Here is a 24,605-nt window from a genome sequence, read left to right as displayed (position 1 = left end):
AGAAGATGTTAGTTTATATTATTAGCAGAGTAGAGAGAACATGTAGGATGGTAGACAGAGGTGAGAGAGGAGATGTAGGGAGGTGCAGCACTGGGGAGAGCTTTGTGGGGGAGACTGAGGATTTTGTACTGTATTCTGGACTGAACAGGTAACCAGTGAAGTGACTGACAGAGGGGGAGACATCGGTGTAATGGTTGGAGAGGAGGATGAGTCTGACTGCGGCATTTAGGATGGACTGGAGAGGGGAGAGTTTAGAGAAGGGAAGGCCTAATAGTAAAGAGTTATAGTAGTCAAGGCGGGAATGAATCAGAGCAACAATGAGAGTTGAAGATGTTTCAAAAGTAAGAAAAGAGCAGATTCGGGAGATATTTTTGAGGTGCAGGTGACAAGGCAGCAAGCTTGCCACCCGGGAGTAATGGTAGCACCACACACTGAGATGGAAATGTCAGGTTTAGGTAGATGAGTTGATGGAAAAATACAGGAAGTAAAATTTTAGAAATATTAAGTTTCAGACATTCCATTTAAAGGATTCTCGGGGGTGGGGTAATGCAGGGGAGAGCATATAATGGACAATATTGCACTGAAAGATAGGGGAAAAAATAAGAAAAGAGTAATTGTTATTTATTATTTCATTCTTGAACATGCTTAAAGCTCGCCTGTCTTTTAGGTGACTTTTTAGGATAAGCTTCCCTGTGTGTGTACATGAGGAGCAGCACTCTTTCTGCCCATTATAAAACTTTTTGCTATGTGGCCTCTCACAGGTTTTGCTATGTAGTTCTATGATTAATTATTTTGTCCAGTAAACCTTAATTTATCACAGAATAGCAAACAAAAGCTAAATATAAGAAATATTTTTAATCTGACAGATCAGCAAATATAGAATTAGATTGCTGTCCTCTGACAGGGCTGGCGGCATAAAGTGACCTGTTATATTTATCTGTCAGGTTATACTATACAGATAAGTGTTCTATGACTGAACAACGATTGGATTTTACAGAAAATGTTTTGGCCAGACGCCTAGAAACAAAGTCTGTTGTGACGAAGAGAAGTGATAGGAACCTAAATTTACACATTGTGTCATATTACTTGCAGTATTTTTTATTTTTTTTTAAGAGTCAGGATGGTAGTGGCAATGTATTCATCTGGAAGCTTTATATAACTTATTACTATAATATTTTATACAGGGAAATATAGAAGTAGCTTTTCATTTACTATGCAAAGAAAAAAAACGGAAAAAGTTGAAAATAGTGACTACTGACTTAAAGGCACTAAATGGGTAATGTTTCTCCTTAAGGGGACTGTCATAAAGACAATTGGAGACTTATAGGCCATGTACACTTCACTGTGGTACACTCCAAGTGGTTTTCCCTTTAAAAGTCAGTGTCTCACTTCAACTGGGAGTCTTGGACACTGACTAGGAATCTATGTCAAGCCAGAGACCTCTCGAGAAGGATAGAGTACCTATCTGCAGACAACTGTTTTGGGGTGACTGCCACTTGTCAATACAGAGCAGGGTGTTGGCTGGCAGGTGAGAGGCCTATCATTGTTAAACTTAACGGGTAATATTTCTCCTTTAGACCTCTAATGGAAAAACCACTTGGAAAAAGTGTTCTGAGAACTGCATTGTATATATTTTGTTTCCAGAATTCCTAGTAGCCAGTAGAGTTCAAAACAGCTGTCTGCAGATGGGTATTCTCTTCTTCTTGAGAGAGCTCTGGCTTTAAACAATGAATTATAAAAGGAAAACCACTTGGAAAAAAACAGTGTAAGAGTTTTTCATATCCATTCTTACTGACTTCATGACACCAGACATGAGGACAACACCTTGTGGTGGCAAAAAGCTAAGTGTCGAAAGCCCTCAACTTGCCCAACACTTGGAAGATTTAAGTGGGGGTGGGGTATGTTGTCTGTCCGATTTTTTTTTACTGAGGTCATCTAAGATAAACAGTAAACATTAGTGCAACCCACATAGAGATGCCCTGTGTTCTGTTAAGTGACCCTATAACTATTGGCATAAGCCAGGCACATTCATTAGTTTCAACATGGACAATTGCATGTACTCTAGGATAATAACATTTTGGTTATTCTATCAAAAACAGCAATTGGTGGAAATGAAAAGATACTCTCCTTTTAAAGCCACTTTACATACCGTATTTTTCGCCGTATAAGACGCACTTTTTCTTCCCCAAAACTGGGTGGGAAAAGTTGGCGCGTCTTATTCAGCAAATACACATTAAAACCCTGTCCTATCGCGGTGGTCCCTGCAGCCATCAACGGCCGGGACCCACGGCTAATACAGGACATCACCGATCGCAGTGATGCCCTGTATTAACCCTTCAGACGCGGCGATCAAAGCTGACCACCACGTCTGAAGCGAAAGTGACACTAACCCGGCTGATCAGTCGGGCTGTTCGGGACCGCCGCGGTGAAATTGCGGCATCACGAACAGCTTACAGGACACTGGGAGGGACCTTACCTGCCTCCTCGGTGCCTGCTCCGTGCCGGGATCCCCTGTATGGCCGACGCTCTCCTTTTTCGTCATCACGTTGTCGCGCACACCGTTCCGTCATCCAATCGGAGTGGCGTGTGTAGTGGTGTGTGTAGCAGCATGCATAGCGACGTGATGGCGGCGATGGATAGCAAGGATACCGGGCAGCAGAGACGTTCTGGAGCGACGGGGACACCCCGAGGACGCAGTAACAGCGATGGAGGGCGACATCCAGGGGTCCGGAGCGGCGGGGACACGTGAGTATTACCTCCTATATCAGTGGTCTTCAACCTGCAGACCTCCAGATGTTGCAAAACTACAACTCCTGGCATGCCCGGACAGCCAACGGCTGTCCGTGCATGCTGGGAGTTGTAGTTTTGCAACATCTGGAGGTCCGCAGGTTGAAGGTTCAGAATCTTTTTTTCCTAGATTTTCATCCTTTAAAATTGGGTGCGTCTTATATGCCGGAGCGTCTTATATGGCGAAAAATACGGTAATTAGCTTCTGACATGGACAGACACAATCTGAAATGGGACTGTCCAATAACTAGAACTATATTTTTGCAGGCAAATATGATTGATGGTCTCTCCTCAGCACCCACAGTACATAGTGAAAGAACTTAGAAATAGAAGCTGTGTAGTGGCCAAACCTAGTGTTTGCTGCTCAGCTCCTATTCAAGTTAACCAGAGCTGAGCTGCAGTACCAAGGCTCTGCCACTACACAGCAAATGGAGCCAACAGCTTTGGCTCCATTGACTGTGTGGTGTAGATGCTGCAGCTGTGCCAAAAAGCTATTCGGTGAGGGTGCCAGAGTGCACCCCACTAATTAGCATAAGATGGCCTCTTCTGATGATAAGCCAACTTACATTCAGATTTATCATGTGTATGACCTAACATGGATATGACATGGAGCCCTTAAAATAGAGACCTGAGAAAGAGGATCTCTCATGAGACAACATCCACTGTTGCCTGGCCCCCAAAAAGTATATATTTCTCATTAGTCAATAGGAACCAGACTGAAAAGAGAAAATGAATGGGGTTGTCTCATACAGAAGACATTAAGGGCACATGTGACATGTTGATATTATTGTGGAGGGGGCTTCTTTCTATAAGTAAAGCAGAAATTATTGTTCGCCTCTAACGCACCAAACCCACTTATGCATTACATGATCGGCTATTTGTTTGAACCAGCTTCATGTAATACCACAGTTCTCCTATGGAGGCACTGTATGGCTACTTTCTGCTACTTCTCAATAAAGACCTGTACTGATCAGCTGTTCATCCTTCATGATACAACCTTTTTTAAGTAATCTTAGAAACCCCTTTAATTAAGTTATCACCAGCCTGAAGCTATACTAACATAATATACCCTTCTTCTGACTTCTCCCTCTTTGTAGAGCCAAACATTTGTGCATCTAAGAGCCATAGGATATTCTGTCAAATGACGCTCACGGCTTTAAACAATTTCACGCTGGGCTTTTTTTTTGCCCTACCGCTCTCTGATTTCCAGCTTTAAATTCGATCTCTAGACAAGAAGAATTCTTGGCATCTATTAAAGGCATACTTAAATTTGGGGTTCTATATCTGACTTGCAGAAAGTAATAACCCCCCCCCCCCCTATCACATTTCATTATTCTAGGACACTCACCAACAAAACAATATATTTCTTTATTTTTTTTTGTCCTTTTGCCATTCTGCCCAGAGGTTGAATTAATATTTAACATTATAATTGAATCAATCAATTACCCAGAGCCCTGACAGCTGTGAAATCCATGGTTATCATAATATGCATATTGATTGAGAGTTTATAATATACGTGATATTTTTATTTGATTATATCCATTTCACAAAGTGATGGCTCTTGCAGTTTTTTGTTCAGGGTGATCAATTAATACTACGTTTTCAATCAACCTTAATGTTAAAATTGAAAGGCGGATGATACAGTGAAACTTGCTTCAGAGTGAAATAATTCTACCGTGTTCATTTCGACAATTTTTATTTTTATTTTGGAAGATAAAAATGTGTTGTGAAACAATCCCTTCCTCGAGAATTCCTCAATCATTTATCAAGTTTACATGCAAGTGTTATTACTGTTTATAGTTGGGAAAAAACAACTTAATTTCTAATTTTTCAGGAATGTCACTTTATGTAAATAATAGTCACTAAGAAGCCACAAACCTTTGATAATATAAACAGTGATGTCACATGGTACAAGGAGAATAAACAGTGATGTCACATGGTACAAGGAGAATAAACAGTGATGTCACATGGTACAAGGAGAATAAACAGTGATGTCACACGGTAAAAGGAGAATAAACAGTGATGTCACATGGTACAAGGAGAATAAACAGTGATGTCACCCAATACAAGGAGAATAAACAGTGATGTCACACAATACAAGGAGAATAAACAGTGATGTCACACAATACAAGGAGAATAAACAGTGATGTCACCCAATACAAGGAGAATAAAAACAGTGATGTCACACAATACAAGGAGAATAAACAGTGATGTCACACAATACAAGGAGAATAAACAGTGATGTCACCCAATACAAGGAGAATAAACAGTGATGTCACACAATACAAGGAGAATAAACAGTGATGTCACATGGTACAAGGAGAATAAACAGTGATGTCACCCAATACAAGGAGAATAAACAGTGATGTCACACAATACAAGGAGAATAAACAGTGATGTCACTTGGTACAAGGAGAATAAACAGTGATGTCACCGAATACAAGAAGAATAAACAGTGATGTCACCCAAAACAAGGAGAATAAACAGTGATGTCACACAATACAAGGAGAATAAACAGTGATGTCACTTGGTACAAGGAGAATAAACAGTGAGGTCACAAAATACAAGGAGAATAAATAGTGATGTCACCCAATACAAGGAGAATAAATAGTGATGTTGGACAATACAAGGAGAATAAATAGTCATGTCGCACAGTACAAGGAGAATAAACAGTGATGTCACCCAATACAAGGAGAATAAATAGTGATGTTGGACAATACAAGGAGAATAAATAGTGATGTTGCACAATACAAGGAGAATAAACAGTGATGTCGCACAGTACAAGGAGAATAAACAGTGTTGTCACTCGGTACAAGGAGAATAAACAGTGATGTCACACAATACAAGGAGAATAAACAGTGATGTCACACAATACAAGGAGAATAAACAGTGATGTCACACAATACAAGGAGAATAAACAGTGATGTCACTTGGTACAAGGAGAATAAACAGTGAGGTCACAAAATACAAGGAGAATAAAGAGTGATGTTGCACAATGTTACGCCTAGCGCTCCGGGTCCCCGCTCCTCCCCGGAGCGCTCACGGCGTCTTTCTCCCTGCAGCTCCCCGGTCAGTCCCGCTGACCGGGAGCGCTGCACTGTCACGGCCGTCGGGGATGCGATTCGCACAGCGGGACGCGCCCGCTCGCGAATCGCATCCCAGGTCACTTACCCGTCCCGGTCCCCTGCTGTCATGTGCTGGCGCGCGCGGCTCCGCTCTCTAGGGCGCGCGCGCCAGCTCTCTGAGACTTAAAGGGCCAGTGCACCAATGATTGGTGCCTGGCCCAATTAGCTTAATTGGCTTCCACCTGTTCCCTGGCTACATCTGATCTCCTCCCCTGCACTCCCTTGCCGGATCTTGTTGCCTTGTGCCAGTGAAAGCGTTTAGTGTGTCCAAAGCCTGTGTACCTGAACTTCTGCTATCCATCCTGACTACGAACCTTGCCGCCTGCCCCCGACCTTCTGCTACGTCTGACCTTGCCTCTGCCTAGTCCTTCTGTCCCACGCCTTCTCAGCAGTCAGTGAGGTTGAGCCGTTGCTAGTGGATACGACCTGGTTGCTACTGCCGCAGCAAGACCATCCCGCTTTGCGGCGGGCTCTGGTGAAAACCAGTAGCCTCTTAGAACCGGTCCACTAGCACGGTCCACGCCAATCCCTCGCTGACACAGCGGATCCACAACCCGTAGCCGAAACGTGACACACAATACAAGGAGAATAAACAGTGATGTCACATGGTACAAGGAGAATAAACAGTGATGTCACACAATACAAGGAGAATAAACAGTGATGTCACACAATACAAGGAGAATAAACAGTGATGTCACACAGTACAAGGAGAATTAACAGTGATGTCACATGGTACAAGGAGAATAAACAGAGATGTCACAAAATACAAGGAGAATAAACAGTTGTTACGCCGAGCGCTCCGGGTCCCCGTTCCTCCCCGGAGCGCTCGCCTCATCCTCGTTGCTGCAGCGCCCCGGTCAGATCCACTGACCGGGTGCGCTGCGGTCCCGCCTCCAGCCGGGATGCGATTCGCGATGCGGGTGGCGCCCGCTCGCGATGCGCACCCCGGTCCCCGTACCTGACTCGCTCTCCGTCGGTCCTGTCCCGGCGCGCGCGGCCCCGCTCCCTAGGGCGCGCGCGCGCCGGGTCTCTGCGATTTAAAGGGCCAGTGCACCTATGATGGTGCCTGGCCCAATCTTCCAATTAGCTTAATTAGTTTCCACCTGTGCACTTCCCTATATCACCTCACTTCCCCTGCACTCCCTTGCCGGATCTTGTTGCACTTGTGCCTAGTGAAAGCGTTCCCTTGTTTGTTCCTAGCCCGTGTTCCTGACCTCCTGCCGTTGCCCCTGACTACGATCCTTGCCGCCTGCCCCCGACCTTCTGCTACGTCCGACCTTGCTTCTGCCTACTCCCTTGTACCTCGCCTATCTTCAGCAGTCAGAGAGGTGAGCCGTTGCTAGTGGATACGACCTGGTCACTACCGCCGCAGCAAGACCATCCCGCTTTGCGGCGGGCTCTGGTGAAAACCTGTAGTGGCTTAGAACCGGTCCACTAGCGCGGTCCTCGCCACCCCTCTCTGGCACAGAGGATCCACTACCTGCCAGCCGGCATCGTGACAGTAGATCCGGCCATGGATCCCGCTGAAGTTCCTCTGCCAGTTGTCACCGACCTCCCTACACTGGTCGCCCAGCAAGCCCTAAAGATCGCCCAACGAAATCAACAGCTGGCATACTTGACCTCCGTGACACTGCATCTTCAGTCACAGATACAGCAAATTCAGTCACAGCTACAGCTGCAACAACCATCTCCTCCGCCGGCTCCTGCAACTCCTCCGCAGCAACCGGCCGCTCCTAACCCCTGCTTGTCCCTGCCGGACAAATTTGATGGGGTCCGCAATGATCCTGCCACAGCCACAGTCCAGTCCTACTTCGCTGAGGTCCGTGGTGTCTTCGAGGAGCCTGCCCGAGCCTCTTCTGCCAAGACTGCCCTGCTGAACCTGGTCCAGGGTGTTTCTTCCGTTGGCGAGTACGCCATTCAGTTCCGTGCTCTTGCTTCCGAGTTGTCCTGGAATAGTGAGGCTCTCTGCGCGACCTTTAAAAAAGGCCTATCCAGCAACATTAAAGATGTTCTGGCCGCACGAGAAACTCCTGCTAACCTGCATGAACTCATTCATCTTGCCACTCGCATTGACATGCGTTCTTCCGGATGGCGTCTGGAGCTCCGCCTGGATATGGACTTTGTTCGCACGAGGCGTTTTTTCTCCCCGGCTCCTCTCTCCTCTGGTCCTCTGCAATCCGTTCCTGTGCTTCCCGCCGCGGAGGCTATGCAAGTTGACCGGTCTCGCTTGACACCTCAAGAGAGGACACGACGCCGCATGGAGAATCTTTGCCTGTACTATGCCGGTACCGAACACTTCCTGAAGGATTGTCCTATCCGTCCTCCCCGCCTGGAAAGACGTACGCTGACTCCGCACAAAGGTGACACAGTTCTTGATGTCAACTCTGCTTCTCCACGCCTTACTGTGCCTGTGCGGATATCTGCCTCTACCTTCTCCTTCTCTACTATGGTCTTCTTGGATTCCGGATCTGCAGGAAAAATTTTTTTGGCCTCTCTTATCAACAGGTTCTACGTCCCTGTGACCAGTCTCGCCAGACCCCTCTACATCTATTGTATTAACAATGAAAGATTGGACTGTCTCATGCGTTTCCGCACAGAACCCCTCCTAATGTGCATCGGACCTCATCACGGAAAAATTGACTTTTTTTTCCTCAGGTTCTTTGGCCCCAAGAAGAGGGGGAGACCCAAGGGGGGGGGTACTGTTACGCCGAGCGCTCCGGGTCCCCGTTCCTCCCCGGAGCGCTCGCCTCATCCTCGTTGCTGCAGCGCCCCGGTCAGATCCACTGACCGGGTGCGCTGCGGTCCCGCCTCCAGCCGGGATGCGATTCGCGATGCGGGTGGCGCCCGCTCGCGATGCGCACCCCGGTCCCCGTACCTGACTCGCTCTCCGTCGGTCCTGTCCCGGCGCGCGCGGCCCCGCTCCCTAGGGCGCGCGCGCGCCGGGTCTCTGCGATTTAAAGGGCCAGTGCACCTATGATGGTGCCTGGCCCAATCTTCCAATTAGCTTAATTAGTTTCCACCTGTGCACTTCCCTATATCACCTCACTTCCCCTGCACTCCCTTGCCGGATCTTGTTGCACTTGTGCCTAGTGAAAGCGTTCCCTTGTTTGTTCCTAGCCCGTGTTCCTGACCTCCTGCCGTTGCCCCTGACTACGATCCTTGCCGCCTGCCCCCGACCTTCTGCTACGTCCGACCTTGCTTCTGCCTACTCCCTTGTACCTCGCCTATCTTCAGCAGTCAGAGAGGTGAGCCGTTGCTAGTGGATACGACCTGGTCACTACCGCCGCAGCAAGACCATCCCGCTTTGCGGCGGGCTCTGGTGAAAACCTGTAGTGGCTTAGAACCGGTCCACTAGCGCGGTCCTCGCCACCCCTCTCTGGCACAGAGGATCCACTACCTGCCAGCCGGCATCGTGACAACAGTGATGTCACACAATACAAGGAGAATAAACAGTGATGTCACACAATACAAGGAGAATAAACAGTGATGTCACACAATACAAGGAGAATAAACAGTGATGTCACACAATACAAGGAGAATAAACAGTGATGTCACTCGGTACAAGGAGAATAAACAGTGATGTCACACAATACAAGGAGAATAAACAGTGATGTCACTCGATACAAGGAGAATAAAAACAGTGATGTCACACAATACAAGGAGAATAAACAGTGATGTCACACAATACAAGGAGAATAAACAGTGATGTCACACAATACAAGGAGAATAAACAGTGATGTCACACAATACAAGGAGAATAAACAGTGATGTCACACAATACAAGGAGAATAAAAACAGTGATGTCACACAATACAAGGAGAATAAACAGTGATGTCACACAATACAAGGAGAATAAACAGTGATGTCACACAATACAAGGAGAATAAACAGTGATGTCACACAATACAAGGAGAATAAACAGTGATGTCACACAATACAAGGAGAATAAACAGTGATGTCACACAATACAAGGAGAATAAAAACAGTGATGTCACTCGGTACAAGGAGAATAAACAGTGATGTCACACAATACAAGGAGAATAAACAGTGATGTCACACAATACAATGAAAATAAACAGTGATGTCACACAATACAAGGAGAATAAACAGTGATGTCACACAATACAAGGAGAATAAACAGTGATGTCACACAATACAAGGAGAATAAACAGTGATGTCACACAATACAAGGAGAATAAAAACAGTGATGTCACACAATACAAGGAGAATAAACAGTGATGTCACACAATACAAGGAGAATAAACAGTGATGTCACACAATACAAGGAGAATAAACAGTGATGTCACACAATACAAGGAGAATAAACAGTGATGTCACACAATACAAGGAGAATAAACAGTGATGTCACACAATACAAGGAGAATAAAAACAGTGATGTCACTCGGTACAAGGAGAATAAACAGTGATGTCACACAATACAAGGAGAATAAACAGTGATGTCACACAATACAAGGAAAATAAACAGTGATGTCACACAATACAAGGAGAATAAACAGTGATGTCACACAATACAAGGAGAATAAACAGTGATGTCACACAGTACAAGGAGAATTAACAGTGATGTCACATGGTACAAGGAGAATAAACAGAGATGTCACAAAATACAAGGAGAATAAACAGTGATGTCACACAAGACAAGGAAAATAAACAGTGATGTCACTCGGTACAAGGAGAATAAACAGTGATGTCACACAATACAAGGAGAATAAACAGTGATGTCACTCGATACAAGGAGAATAAAAACAGTGATGTCACACAATACAAGGAGAATAAACAGTGATGTCACACAATACAAGGAGAATAAACTGTGATGTCACACAATACAAGGAGAATAAACAGTGATGTCACACAATACAAGGAAAATAAACAGTGATGTCACACAATACAAGGAGAATAAACAGTGATGTCACACAATACAAGGAGAATAAACAGTGATGTCACACAATACAAGGAGAATAAACAGTGATGTCACTTGGTACAAGGAGAATAAACAGTGATGTCACTCGGTACAAGGAGAATAAACAGTGATGTCACACAATACAAGGAGAATAAACAGTGATGTCACTCGATACAAGGAGAATAAAAACAGTGATGTCACACAATACAAGGAGAATAAACAGTGATGTCACACAATACAAGGAAAATAAACAGTGATGTCACACAATACAAGGAGAATAAACAGTGATGTCACACAATACAAGGAGAATAAACAGTGATGTCACTCGGTACAAGGAGAATAAACCGTGATGTAACACAATACAAGGAGAATAAACCGTGATGTAACACAGTACAAGGAGAATAAACCGTGATGTAACACAGTACAAGGAGAATAAACAGTGATGTCACAAAGTACAAGGAGAATAAACAGCGATGTCACATGGTACAAGGAGAATAAACAGCGATGTCACATGGTACAAGGAGAATAAACCGTGATGTCACACAGTAGAAGGAGAATAAACAGCAATGTCACATGGTACAAGGAGAATAAATTGTGATATCACTCGGTATTACAACAATAATGCACACAGTGATGTGACGATACATAGACAACGAACATAATGATTTTATGGTAAAGGGACCTTGAATGCAGAGATGTCATAAAAAGGGATAATGAATGGAGATTTATAACAAAAAAGGAATAATACATGGATGATTAAGCTAAAAGATGATAAACAGTAGTCATAATTCATAGTATGGGATAGTAAACTGGTATTTCGGGCTGAGCACCCATGCTCCTTAGCATACACTGTGCGTCATGCGTCAATATCATCAAAGGCAATTCAAATATTTTTTTCTGTCATTTATTGTTTTATGTTTTTTTATGTCATTACATTTTTAATGTTTACTTTTCAATTGGGGAGCAGAGATTGTTACTCGGGAGCATTTTTTTGCGGCTTTGATGACAAGGATGTAATTGTTTTAGTCCCTTGTCACATTACTTGGATCAAGTTGTCACCATGATAGCTTTATCCGGGCGATGACAGCCTGTTGTTAAGTGCAATCTGCCATCAAATTCAAGACTTAAATATACAGATTGCTGAGTCAAAGATGGTTAGAGAATGGCTCTGAGTCTTAAGTGCATATAAACAATACGATATGTTAAGGTCATCATTACAGATTGATATAACACTTGCATTATTTAAAAAAAATCGTTTAAAATTGAAAATAGAAAAGAAATGTAACAAAAATAGGTAAAAAAAAAGCTTAAGAAGATCAAAAGAGGCATATATAATTTATCTACAGAAGTGAGAGGGACCAAAAGCATCTATGTCTCCTGGGTGAATGGGGCATACAGCAGATGAGACTAAGCAGGGTCCAAAGCAGGAAATGTTCTTTACATGACTAAATTTTGTTATATTCTATCTATCTATCTATCTATCTATCTATCTATCTATCTATCTAGAAAAGGAATCTCTCCACAGCACTCCATAGGTGAAAAAAGGTTGAATTTATTCCATAGAAAGTGTCTTACAAAGTGACGTTTCAACTATTTCTGCCTGGTCTTTCTGAAGCTTCTACACGCATCCCGCTGTATTTACTCACCTGTAGTGGTTGTGCTGTTCTTCTTCGCTTTTTTTTTTAATCTATCTATCTCATTTATATCTATCTCATATCTATCTATCTACAAGCAGGAGAATACAGCAGCACACCACTAGCACAAAGATATATATGAAATATGAAATGCTATATTGCTATAGTGAAAAATTCAGGTACTTAGCTTACCATTTGGACAAATAGCATGTACCATTCCACCACGATAAGGAGACCTCATTGGGACGGACCCTACACTATGAACAGCCTCTGAGCATTCAGTAACCAGGCTTGTAAGATCTGGAACATCCTGCACCTTGGGTGGGGTGCATGAACCAACATAGCGGTAGCCACTCCCCCCCATATGTATAATACAAAGAAAGGATAAGTTGGCCAGCACATACTGATACACAACAATTGCATGGACCCGGCATACAGGTGTTGGCCAACTTATCCTTTCTTTGTATTGTACATATGGGGGGAGTGGCTACCTCCATGTTAGTTTGTGCACCCCATCCATTTTATAAGATGCAGGATGTTCCAGATCTTACAAGCCTGGTTACTGAATGCTCAGAGGCTGTTCATAGTGTAGGGTCCATCCCAATTAGGTCACCTTATCGTGGTGGGATGGCACATGCTATTTGGCCAAATGGTAAGCTAAGTTTTTCACTATAGCAATATAGCATTTCTTATTTCATATATATCTTTGTGCTAGCAGTGTGCTGCTGTATTCTCCTGCTTGTGTATATTTAGCCTAGCAGCGTGCACCTGTATGCCGGGTCCATGCAATAGTTGTGTATCAGTATGTGGTGGCCAACTTATCCTTCCTTTGTATATCTATCTATCTATCTCAAGAAACTGGATGTCCAGCGCCAAGATTCGTGCAAAACGGATTCTTTAATGCTTAAAAAGCCATAACAGGGGTCAATGTGACGCGTTTCAGATGCGTTAGCACCCTTAATCGTACATAAGATAAAACCACATTTGTCTGGGTATATATAGAGGAAATGACATGGTTCTCCCAGGTGGAAGGAAAAGTGATTGCTCACATGACCGACCTCCTGGAGTCAGACATTAACCCCTTACAACCACAAAGTAAAATATACATAGTATAACATACAAAAGTGTTGGTTAAGACAAAAGTACACATTTAGGGGCATACATATGTTCGCAAAGTGTAAAGAACTTATTACATGTAGAGGAATTATTATTTAAATTTTCAAATACGCATTCTTATGTATGTACCTAGGGTGTGTAAAAAACGCACACATGTCAGGGAAACCTGTGTGAATAGGTCACAATCACTTCAAAGAGGAGATTGAGGAAAGACATGCATGGTTGTACAAATGTATTCGAACAGAAATTGACAAAATTTATATATAGAAGAAGTATATTTTATATTCTGAATAATACAAAAACAAACCCAGATGCATGTCCCGCTAATGTTTAAACCCGATTTCTGGACTCCAACATGCTGCTACATAAATAAAATGTATCTATAGTGAATATAAAAAATGTTTTTATATTAAATTATATAGCAAAAAAGAGCTCAGATAGATAGCAGAGCCACATATGAATATATGGATACAAATATAACATTTGCTGCTTCCAAAAACATGAGGGCAAAAAAAGAGGGCAGAAAAAATACAGGATGCCATAACACAGAAATTTGGAAAAAACGAGGGAAATGTAAAAATAGTATGTAATACTAATTTAAATATTTAATAGTACAAAATAACATCTTGTCTTTTGTTTAAGCCCTGAGGCGCCCTGGTTCCCAATTTGATGATCCAGTATACCTCGCGGTTCAACAATTTCTGTCTATGGTTACCACCGCGTTTGGGCAAAAAAACTTTTTCAATAGCAGATAACTTAATAGAGGAAAAATCCCCGTGATGGTGTTGGGCACAATGTAGTGATACAGATGAAACATTTCTGGAATTAAAGTGAGGTATATCTGATAAATGTTTCCTAATACGGGTTTTAAGACTATTGGTGGTGCACCCCACGTACTGTACCTTGCACGTCACACACGACAGGAGATACACGACATATTTTGTATTACAGTTGATGTATTGTCTAATGTTATATGTCGCTCCTGTCGCGTATGACGTGACCACAGACGTGGGAGACAGGATATTGCAGCAGATGCAGCGTGTATGTCCGCATCTGTAAATGCCTACAGTTTTCAACCAGGTAGGTGAAATAGTAGTGTGGGAAGAAAAAAGTGAGGGCGAAATAGACTGACCAAGTGTTGGAGCACGTTTAGCCACACACCGAAGACCTGCATGCATGGTATCTGAAAGTTGAGGATCAGATGAAATTAATGGTAAGTATTTTTTTATAATACTGCAAATCTGGGGAAATTGGAGACTATATTGTGTAGAAAAGACCATGGGTTTAAAAGTACTGTTTGTAATTCTCGGGTGTTGGCTTTTGAGTAGACGGTCTCGGCTCCTGGATCGGGCAATGTTGTCTGCACGATCCAGTGACCACTGTGGATATCCTCTGTTGCGAAGGCGTTTGGATAACGCATTCATTTCAACAGAAAAATCCATATCCCTAGTGCAATTCCGTCTGGTTCTGATAGCTTCTCCAATAGGAAGGTTATGGATGACATGTGGGGGGTGACACGAACGAGCATGTAAGATAGAATTAACCGCAGTTTCTATCTATCTCATATCTATTTATCTACCTATCTATCTCATATCTATCTGTCTATTTATCTACCCATCTACCTATCTATCCATATCATATCTATTTATCTATTCATCTAATATCTATCTCATATCTATCTATCAGCCTCACATTTGTGGGAATAAAATACCACTTTTTTACTTTATTGGAGTGCCGCTGTCTTTTGGATTATTATCGATCGATCTATCTATCTCATATCTATCTATCTAATTTCTATCTATCTACATCTACCTATCTATCCATCTCATGTCTATTTATCTATCTTCTATCTATCTATCTATCTATCTATCTATATATATATATCTTTCTCATTTCTATCTATCTATCTATTTCATATCTACCTATCTTATATTTATCTATCTCATATCTATCATATATCTATTTTATATGTCTTTATCTTTTATTCACATGCAAATCAAGAAATGTTGCAGTATTTTGTAGACAAGCTTTCGGGATTCCTCCCTTTATAAAGTCCAAAGCAAATCAGCATTACTGGACTGATATGTCTACTCAAATTTACTCTTTAATTCACCATAGACAGACACAGGGTAGATAAAGTCCATCCAAAACACCATATGAGCCCCTAATAGTTTAGCAGACAGCTCTCCCCATCTATGTCTTTTACCATCAACCAGTATCTCAGCCCCATACATACAATCTAGTAGAAAGTGCAGACGCAGTGATGACCTGTTGTACGCTTCTCTGTCTTCATACTGCACAACGCTATAATATAAACAGGAACAGAAACCCCTGTATCACCCCTGGCTCCTGTGCAGAACCTTGAGCCGCAATGCATTCAGTATGTGTAAGTGCTGCTTCTCACTAACTAACACAATCACTGGGCTGGGTTCAAGAGCGCCCTGTCAGGAAAAGATGCATATATAAAGTATAAAAATATATACAATAAAAATATACACAATTAAAGTGAAGCCCGACTATAAGGTTGTTCTTTAATGCACAGGTATAGTTAGTGCAGAAAAAAAAAAACTTATCTCACACATTTGTAATTGTGCCTTTTGCTTATTTAATACATTGTAGTAAAATGATGAATCCCAACAAAAAGTAGAATTTAATTCTAAAATTATTTTTTTTTAAATAAGCCATTATATGGCTTTATGGATGGAGAAATAAAAATGTTATGGGTCTTGGAAGGTGAGGAGTCAGAAAACAGTAGAAAAAAAAAACTTGCAGGGTTAGGAATGAGTTAGAGAGGATGGGGGAAATTTATCAAAACCTGTGCAGGGGACGAGTGGTGTAGTTGCCCATAGCAACCAATCAGATCGCTTCTTTCATTTTAAAAGAGGCCTGTGAAAAATGAAAGAAACGATCTGATTGGTTGCTATGGGCAAATGGCCAACTTTTCCTCTACACAGGTTTTGATAAATCTCCCCCAATGTGTTGTGAAGACAATGACTGTCCATCTGCCATATTGGGGCATATAGATGTCATAGATGGGGGTCCCCAGCTTGGGACCCCCTCTATGAGTCAGAACAGTGAACACTACAAAAATAAATAATAAAAACAAAAAACAAAAAATAAGTAAAAAATAAATAAATAAATAAAAAGAAACTTGATATGTTGCTAGGGGCGGAAGTAGCCAAAGCTGTGGGAGACTGGACCATGTAACAGCGGGTACCCCAGCAACTGAGGTAGGTCAATATGCGTTTTTTTGTTGTTGTAGTTGTTCTTTGTTTGTATGCGGCCCCAACAACATGTCAAGGATTTTAGTTATCGGATCCCTTTTATCTGAATAGCAGTCATGTAATCATGTGTTTAGTGGAAAACATGGAAGTTGGGCTCATGTGTACTCTGGTGGATTTTTTTTTTTTTTTAATCAATTGATGCCAGAAAGTTAAACAGATTTGTAAATGAATTCTGTTTTAAAATTTTAACCCTTTCAGTACTTATCAGCTTCTGTGTGCTCCAGAGGAAGTTGTGTAGTTCTTTCCAGTCTGACCACAGTGCTCTCTGCTGACACCTCTGTCAATGTCAGGAACTGTCCAGAGTAGAATCAATTCCCCATAGCAAACCTCTCCTGCTCTGGACAAATCCTGACATGGACAGAGGTGTCAGCAGAGAGCACTGTGGTCAGACTGGAAAAAAAAAAATGAAAAAAGAAAAGAACTCCCTTTGCAGTGTACAGCAGCTGATAAGTACTGGAAAGATTAAGATTTTTAAATAGAAGTAATTTACAAATCTGTTTAACTTTCTGAGACCAGTTGCTTAAAAAATAAATTAAAATGGTTTTCCCCTGGACTACCCCTTTAATATGAAATATATAGAGGCCAAAGCAAAGTAGCTTGGCACATAGCAACTGCGGGACATTACACATCATCACCCCCTATATATATATATCTACTGGTGAAAGGTGGCTAATCTGCCAAGAAAATCTATCGTCTATAGCAGTGGTCTTAAACTGTTGCCCTCCAGATGTTGCAAAACTTCAACTACCAGCATGCCCGGACAGCCAACGGCTGTCCGGGCATGCTGGGAGTTGAAGTTTTGCAACATCTGGAGGGCCACAGTTTGAGACCACTGGTCTATAGTAACATGTGGAGTACAGAATAGAATGGAAAGAAGGCAGATTTCATTAATAAAATGTTCTTAAAGGGGTTATAAAGGAAAAAAACGTTATATATGGCATTAAAGGGGTATTCCAGGAAAAAACTTTTATATATATATATATATATATATATATATATATATATATATATATATATATATATATCAACTGGCTCCAGAAAGTTAAACAGATTTGTAAATTACTTCAATTAAAAAAATCTTAATCCTTTCAGTACTTATGAGCTGCTGAAGTTGAGTTGTTCTTTTCTGTCTAAGTGCTCTCTGATGACACGTGTCTCGGGAACCGCCCAGTTTAGAAGCAAATCCCCATAGCGAACCTCTTCTACTCTGTGCAGTTCCCGAGACAAGCAGAGGTGTCAGCAGAGAGCACTGTTGCGCGACAGAAAAGAACAACTCAACTTCAGCAGCTGATAATTATTGAAAGGATTAAGATTTTTTAATAGAAGTAATTTACAAATCTGTTTAACTTTCTGGAGCCAGTTGATATATATATATATATATATATATATATATATATATAAAAAAGTTTTTTCCTGGAATACCTCTTTAATGCCACACTCTTCAGGATATATGGTTTTAGGATATTTATTTGATGTCATATTTTTTGCTGATCTTCACAATGAATTATTTACTTATTTCCCAGTTTGAATTAATTTCTCACAACATCACATACGTAACAGTGAAGTTCACACTCCGCACATGGCACCTTAGTCACTTTAATGTCAGCTTGGCATTGTGATAACAAGACTTGTTGACCTCTCATTATAATCTAACACATTCCGCGCAGTTCTTTAACCCTTCTCCATTTATAAATCAATAGCAACATCTGACAATCGATCTCATTTAGAAGCGATGGGTCTTTGAAGACGATCAATCTTGTTTCACATTGTTATACTGACTCCCTCAAGTGCACCCAAAACCGATCCCTCAGCCAATTGGTATGACAAATTAAATTAAATTAAATTTATATCTTAGATCTTAAATGTATATCTTAAATATATCTTAAATGTTTATCTTAAACATCACTTGTTTGTAATTTACCTTAGGTTACAGTAATTGTAACATTTCTGGACCGTTGTAACTCGAAACCAAACTAAATGTACAATGCTACGGACAGTCTGGATCGACGATATGTGATAATGGCTGGAAGAACCGACCAATCAGAATGGGAATTTTGAGAGTAAAACACCTATACAGTGATCCCTCAACTTACAATGGCCTCAAGATACAATAGTTTCAACATACAATGGTCTTTTCTGGACCGTTGTAACTTGAAACCAGACTCAACATACAATGTACAGATAGTCCACATCTGTGTCACAACTGGAGGAACTGACCAATCAGAATGGGCATTTTACTGGTAAATCACCTGTATTACTGAAGTACATGCACTGACTGGTGTCTGGTAGCGCCCCCTACAGTACAGGGAGGAACTACAAGTTCTGTACTACTCTTTACCTGTGCCAGGGTTAGCTGCTCCTTTGGACACTAGGTAAGGGCGGCTCCATTTGGGACACTGTGTGTACTGTATAGGACCCTGAAGAAGCTCCTGTCCTCTACATAAACCATTGTTTCCCAACCAGGGTGCCTCCAGCTGTTGCAAAACTACAACTCCCAGCATGCCCGGACAGCAAACGGCTGTCTGGGCATGCTGGGAGTTGTAATTTTGCAACAGCTGGAGGCACCCTGGTTGGGAAACACTGACATAGACAGTGATTTACAGCTCCCAGCAGATCTTTATTACTTTTATATATAAGGATTTGCTTTATCTGTATTAGTTATCTACTTATTTTTCTTTAGTCCTCACCTTTTCCTATTTTTGGATGACATTTTGGTGGCTTCAGAACCAATTACCAGGTTTTCATAGAGTTATGGTCTCAACATGTAATGATTTCAACATACAATGGTCATCCTGGAACCAATTAATATTGTAACTTGAGGGACCACTGTATTACTGAAGTGTATGCACTGACTGGTGTCTGGTAACGCCCCCTACAGTACAGGGTGGTACTACATGTCTGTACTACTCTTCAGCTGTGCCCGGGTTAGCTGCTCCTTTGGACACCGAGTGAGGGACGCTGGGTGTTCTATGCAGGACCTTGAAGAAGCTCCTATATTCAACAAAGTGATTTACAGCTTTCGGCAGCTCTTTCTGACTTTTAAATGTAAGGACTTGCTTAAAGGGGTAATTTGGCCCTAGACATCTTATCCCCTATCTAAAGAATAGGGGATAAGATGTCTTATCGTGGGGGTCTGGCCACTGGGACCCCCACAATCTCTGGCACAGCCCAGTCTTTTGGTGCACGGAGCCAACTCTGCTCCATGCCAGATGATGGGAGACCACTGCCGTCACTAGGGGGGGAGTACCCCTTTAACATGTATTAGTTACAATGCAAACAAGTCCATTTTCTTTTATTTTAGCTGTTCCTTAACCAATTACCAGTTTTCCATAGAGTTCTGGTCTCAGGATACAATGGTCGTCCTGGAAATAATTTGTATTGTAACTTAAGAGACCATTGTACAGTAGTCAATCAAAAAAAACTTACATTAAATAATTGCATCATTTTTTGAGACTTATGTGCCTCACTGGGGCAGCCATCAAGCTGTTCTAGGGAATTTTATAGGCCATATAATGCTCCCTGGGGGAAGTATGCAAAGTAGCTCTCCTCTAAAAAAGAAATGAACTGCCACCTATTGTCAGTAATGTCCCTGTAAGTCAACGCTCAACCACTTAGAGGGCCGAGAAACATGACTCCGGATTGTCAACCAAACCAGAATCCTGTCCAAAAAGATCATTACCCATCTCTATACTACTGTTTATGGTTCTGGTTCTTGCTCTTCATCAGTGAAAAGAGTTCTATGATGCGGGGGTTTGAGGGGGTCATGTTTCTTCTTTGGGAGACTGCCAAGCTGGCCTACGGTGTCTTATAGGTCATACAATGTTCACAGAAATAAGTATGCAAACTAACACTCATCCAGAAGGAAAAGAACCTTCACTGTTCTACCTATTGAAGCAAAATCAAAGCACATCACGGCTTGGTGGAATGTCCGCAGGAAGAACACAGGCTGATGTTTCGCACATTTGCACAATTCGGCAGACGCTAGGACCGCTTGGAAATGCTCCATCTCATAGACGGCAATGCATTTCTGAGAGTTTAATCCAATTCTCAGTGTAAGCCGAGTAAGGCCTCTAACCTTATATATAGGTAGATGGAAGCTACAAGAGTAGAGAGGATCGAGCTTAAAAAGACTTTAAGATTTCATCAAATACTTTTTAATAAAAATGACATTGTACTTGTATCCACTTTTGCCATATTAAGGCCCTGTGCAACCTCTCAGTCATAATATAGCACAATTGCACCAACAGAATTCTATGGGCCTTGCCATTCTCTAGATGCCTGCAATTTCATGTAAAGCTGTTGCTTTCCCAAGGGAATAATGGTACATTAAGTAGCTATGACTCTGTTGTATTGATCCCCAGGGACTCAGGGCGACAGAACGGTGTCAGGTATGAAAAATCTTTGGTTACTTCAGAGTACGATTGTACATTGACATAAGTCAAGTCAGCCAGGCATTTTTACCAAGCGTACCTGCTGTTTTAGGCAAATTGCGAGTATCTTAGGAGAAGCACTATTTTCAGCCATTACATAATTTGCATATGGCATTATGCACCATATCTCTGCTCTGCAGGCTTAAGCTCTAATTTTCAGTTGTACCTGAGCTGCTTGGTGGAGACTAGAGGCTATGATGTCTCCCATACATTGCTCACACACACACACACACACACACACACAAAAGAACATCCTAATTTCTATATCTCTAAAGCATAGAATCATGGAGAACATTTTACAGCAATACTAAGCAGTGTAAGCTTCAAATTCAGCACTGGGTGAGATATAACACTCACTACAATTCACTGTAGTGTCTCTGTATCACCATGCCTGACTCCTGCTTCTCTTCAGCCACTGTCCCTCCTCCCGCTCTGCCCTCTACATAGTCATTTCTGAATAGCTGTAACCTGACACTTCAGTGTGCTGATCTATCTCAAGACAAATTAGAGCAATGGATGATGAGTTTAGGAGGAATGGTAGAGCAGGAACGTAGCCTGAAAAGTAGAGATTTTTTTTCCCTCTAAGATACTTTACAAAGATTTCTTTATAATTTGCCTGTACAACTAATTTATACAAAGTTTGCTGAAACAAGCAACCATTAAAAGTCCATCTCCAATTTTGTTCATCAATGTATTTTTCCATGTCCATTTTTAATCTGATTAAAGGGGTAATTAAGCATTTCTTTTTAATCAACTGGTGCCAGAAAGGTAAACAGATTTGTAAATTAATTCTATTTAAAAATCGTAACCCTTCCAGTACTTTCAGTTGCTATATGCTCCATAGGAAGTTATTTTCTTTTAGAATTTCCTTTCTCTCTGACCACAGTGCTCTGTGCTGACACCTCTGTCCATGTCAGGAACTGTCCAGAGTAGGAGAAAATCCCCATAGGAAACCTCTCCTGCTTTGGACAGTTCCTAAAATTGACAGTGGTGTAAGCAGAGAGCACTGTGGTCAGACAGAAAATAAATTCAAAAAGAAAAGAAATTCCTGTGGAGAACATAGCGGCTGATAAGTACTGGAAGGGTTACAATTTTTAAAGGGGTACTCCGACGCTAAGACATATTATCCCCTATCCAAAGGATAGGGGATAAGATGCCTGATCGCGGGAGTCCCATCGCTGGGGACCCCCATGATCTTCCACACCGCGCCCCGTTAGAATCAGCCCCTGGAGCGTGCTCGCTCTGGGTCTGATTACTGGCGATCACGGGGGGCGGAGCCGTGACATCACTATGCTCGTCCCCATGATCGCCAGTAATCAGACCCGGAGCAAACACGCGGCGTGGAAGATCACGGGGGTCCCCAGCGGCGGGACTCCCACGATCAGGCATCTTATCCCCTATCCTTTGGATAGGGGATAAGATGTCTAAGCACCGGAGTACCTCTTTAAATAAAAATAATCTACAAATCTTTTGTTCACTTCTTGGGTCTAGCTACCTTCTGCTATTATGGTCTATACTTTTATTATAGTTAACACTATTTATGTATAGTTTCCATTAATAGCTCTATTCTCTATTACTTGACAATGGAGCCTATTTCTTTCATTTTCGATTCACTTTCGCTTTTATGGACCTTCTTTTTGATCCCCACGTTTACCCATAGTTTACATGTTTCTATGGTTACTCACGTTATCCACGGACTTCCATAAAAGGGCAACGCTATGACGTGAACGTTGAGGCCAGAAGAAGGACGTTCCTACGTCCGAAACAGCCGGCGTAGCCTCTGAGCGCCCCTTACCGTCTCCGTCTATGCCGTGGTGATCCCGGACCTTGGGCCTGCAGCTGTCTACCCGCGGTGAGTGCACGCTACCTCTCTTTCATTGTATTATTTGATACTTTATCTAGTGTGTGCACCCCGCAGGTGCTGCGTTGTTACTCATCGGGTCCGGAGGCCGCCAGTGTACACCAGCGGTATCGTATATCTGCATGTTTAGCTGCACGGTGTGCTCTCTCCTCCTCCAGTGGCTTAATTTACAAATCTGTTTAACTTTCTGGCAAAAGTGGATTTAAAAAAATAATAAAAATTTCCACCGGAGTACCCCTTTAAGCATAATTAATTATTAAATATACTCCAAAACAGTAGTCTCAAACTGTGGCTCTTCAGATTCTGCAAAACTTCAATACCCAGCATGCCCGGACAGCCAAAGGCTGTCCGGGCATGCTGGGAGTTGAAGTTTTGCAACATCTGTTTAACTTTCTGGCACCAGTAGATTTAAAAAAACAAAATAATATTTTCCAGGGGAGTACCCCTTTAAATAAAGTTTATAGAATTTTAATATTTATTTTCGGAGCTCCAAAAACGTCTTCACTTCACACCCTGTATTCCTTTAATGTCTAAAGCTGCTTTCACACTATGAATTTCTCCGTTTAGGAACTTCCGTCAGAAGTTCCGTCACTACAGCTGCGAAACCCGGCCGTTAATTCATTACGGGCGTTATACAGTGACGGGACATCGTGGCGGAAAAATTACTGCCACGATGTCCCGTCACTGTATAACGCCCGTAATGAATTACGGGCATATACGGGTGCAAACGGGCAGTTACAAAACCCCATAGGCTGCAATGCAATTTAGTCTCGGCCGCCAGGGGTTTTGTAACGGCCGGGTTTCGCCGATATAGTGACGGAACTTCTGACGGAAGTTACTAAACGGAGAAATTCATAGTGTGAAAGCAGCCTTAGCAGAATTCTTCACTGTATTTAAAAAAAATAAAAAATAAATAAATAAACAACAAAAATATCCAGACTTATTTTAAAACCATTTTAAATGACTTTCCTGTACCTTAGTTTATCTTAACATTTGTGTAACAATAACACTACACTATGTACTATATATACCGTATTTTTCACCGTATAAGACGCACTTTTTCTTCCCCAAAACTGGGGGGGGAAAGTTGGTGCGTCTTATACGGCGAATACACACCTATCGCGGCGGTCCCTGCGGCCATCAACGGCCGGGACCCGCGGCTAATACAGGACATCACCGATCGCGGTGATGTCCTGTATTAACCCTTCAGAAGCGGCGATCAAGCGACTGAAGCGAAAGTGACACTAAACCGGCTGCTCAGTCGGGCTGTTCGGGACCGCCGGGGTGAAATCGCGGCGTCCCGAAGAGCTTACAGGACACCGGGAGGCACCTTACCTGCCTCCTCGGTGTCTGCTCCGTGCCGTGATCCAATAGGAGCAGCGTGCGTAGCGACGTGATGACGGCGACGGAGAGCGTGGATCCCGGGGAAGAAGACATCCGGAGCGACGGG

General features: G+C 42.3%; 1 protein-coding gene across 1 annotated transcript in view; it reads right to left on the bottom strand.

Moving 5' to 3' along the window:
• The window catches only part of XIRP2 (xin actin binding repeat containing 2), a 468,169-nt gene that overhangs the window by 138,841 nt on the left and 304,723 nt on the right, over positions 1-24,605 (bottom strand). The gene's annotated exons all lie outside the window — the stretch shown is intronic.

This window comes from Hyla sarda, chromosome 8 (assembly GCF_029499605.1).
Source record: "Hyla sarda isolate aHylSar1 chromosome 8, aHylSar1.hap1, whole genome shotgun sequence".
In the NCBI taxonomy this organism is placed as follows: Eukaryota; Metazoa; Chordata; class Amphibia; order Anura; family Hylidae; genus Hyla; species Hyla sarda.
This window is presented reverse-complemented; position numbering and strand designations above follow the sequence as displayed.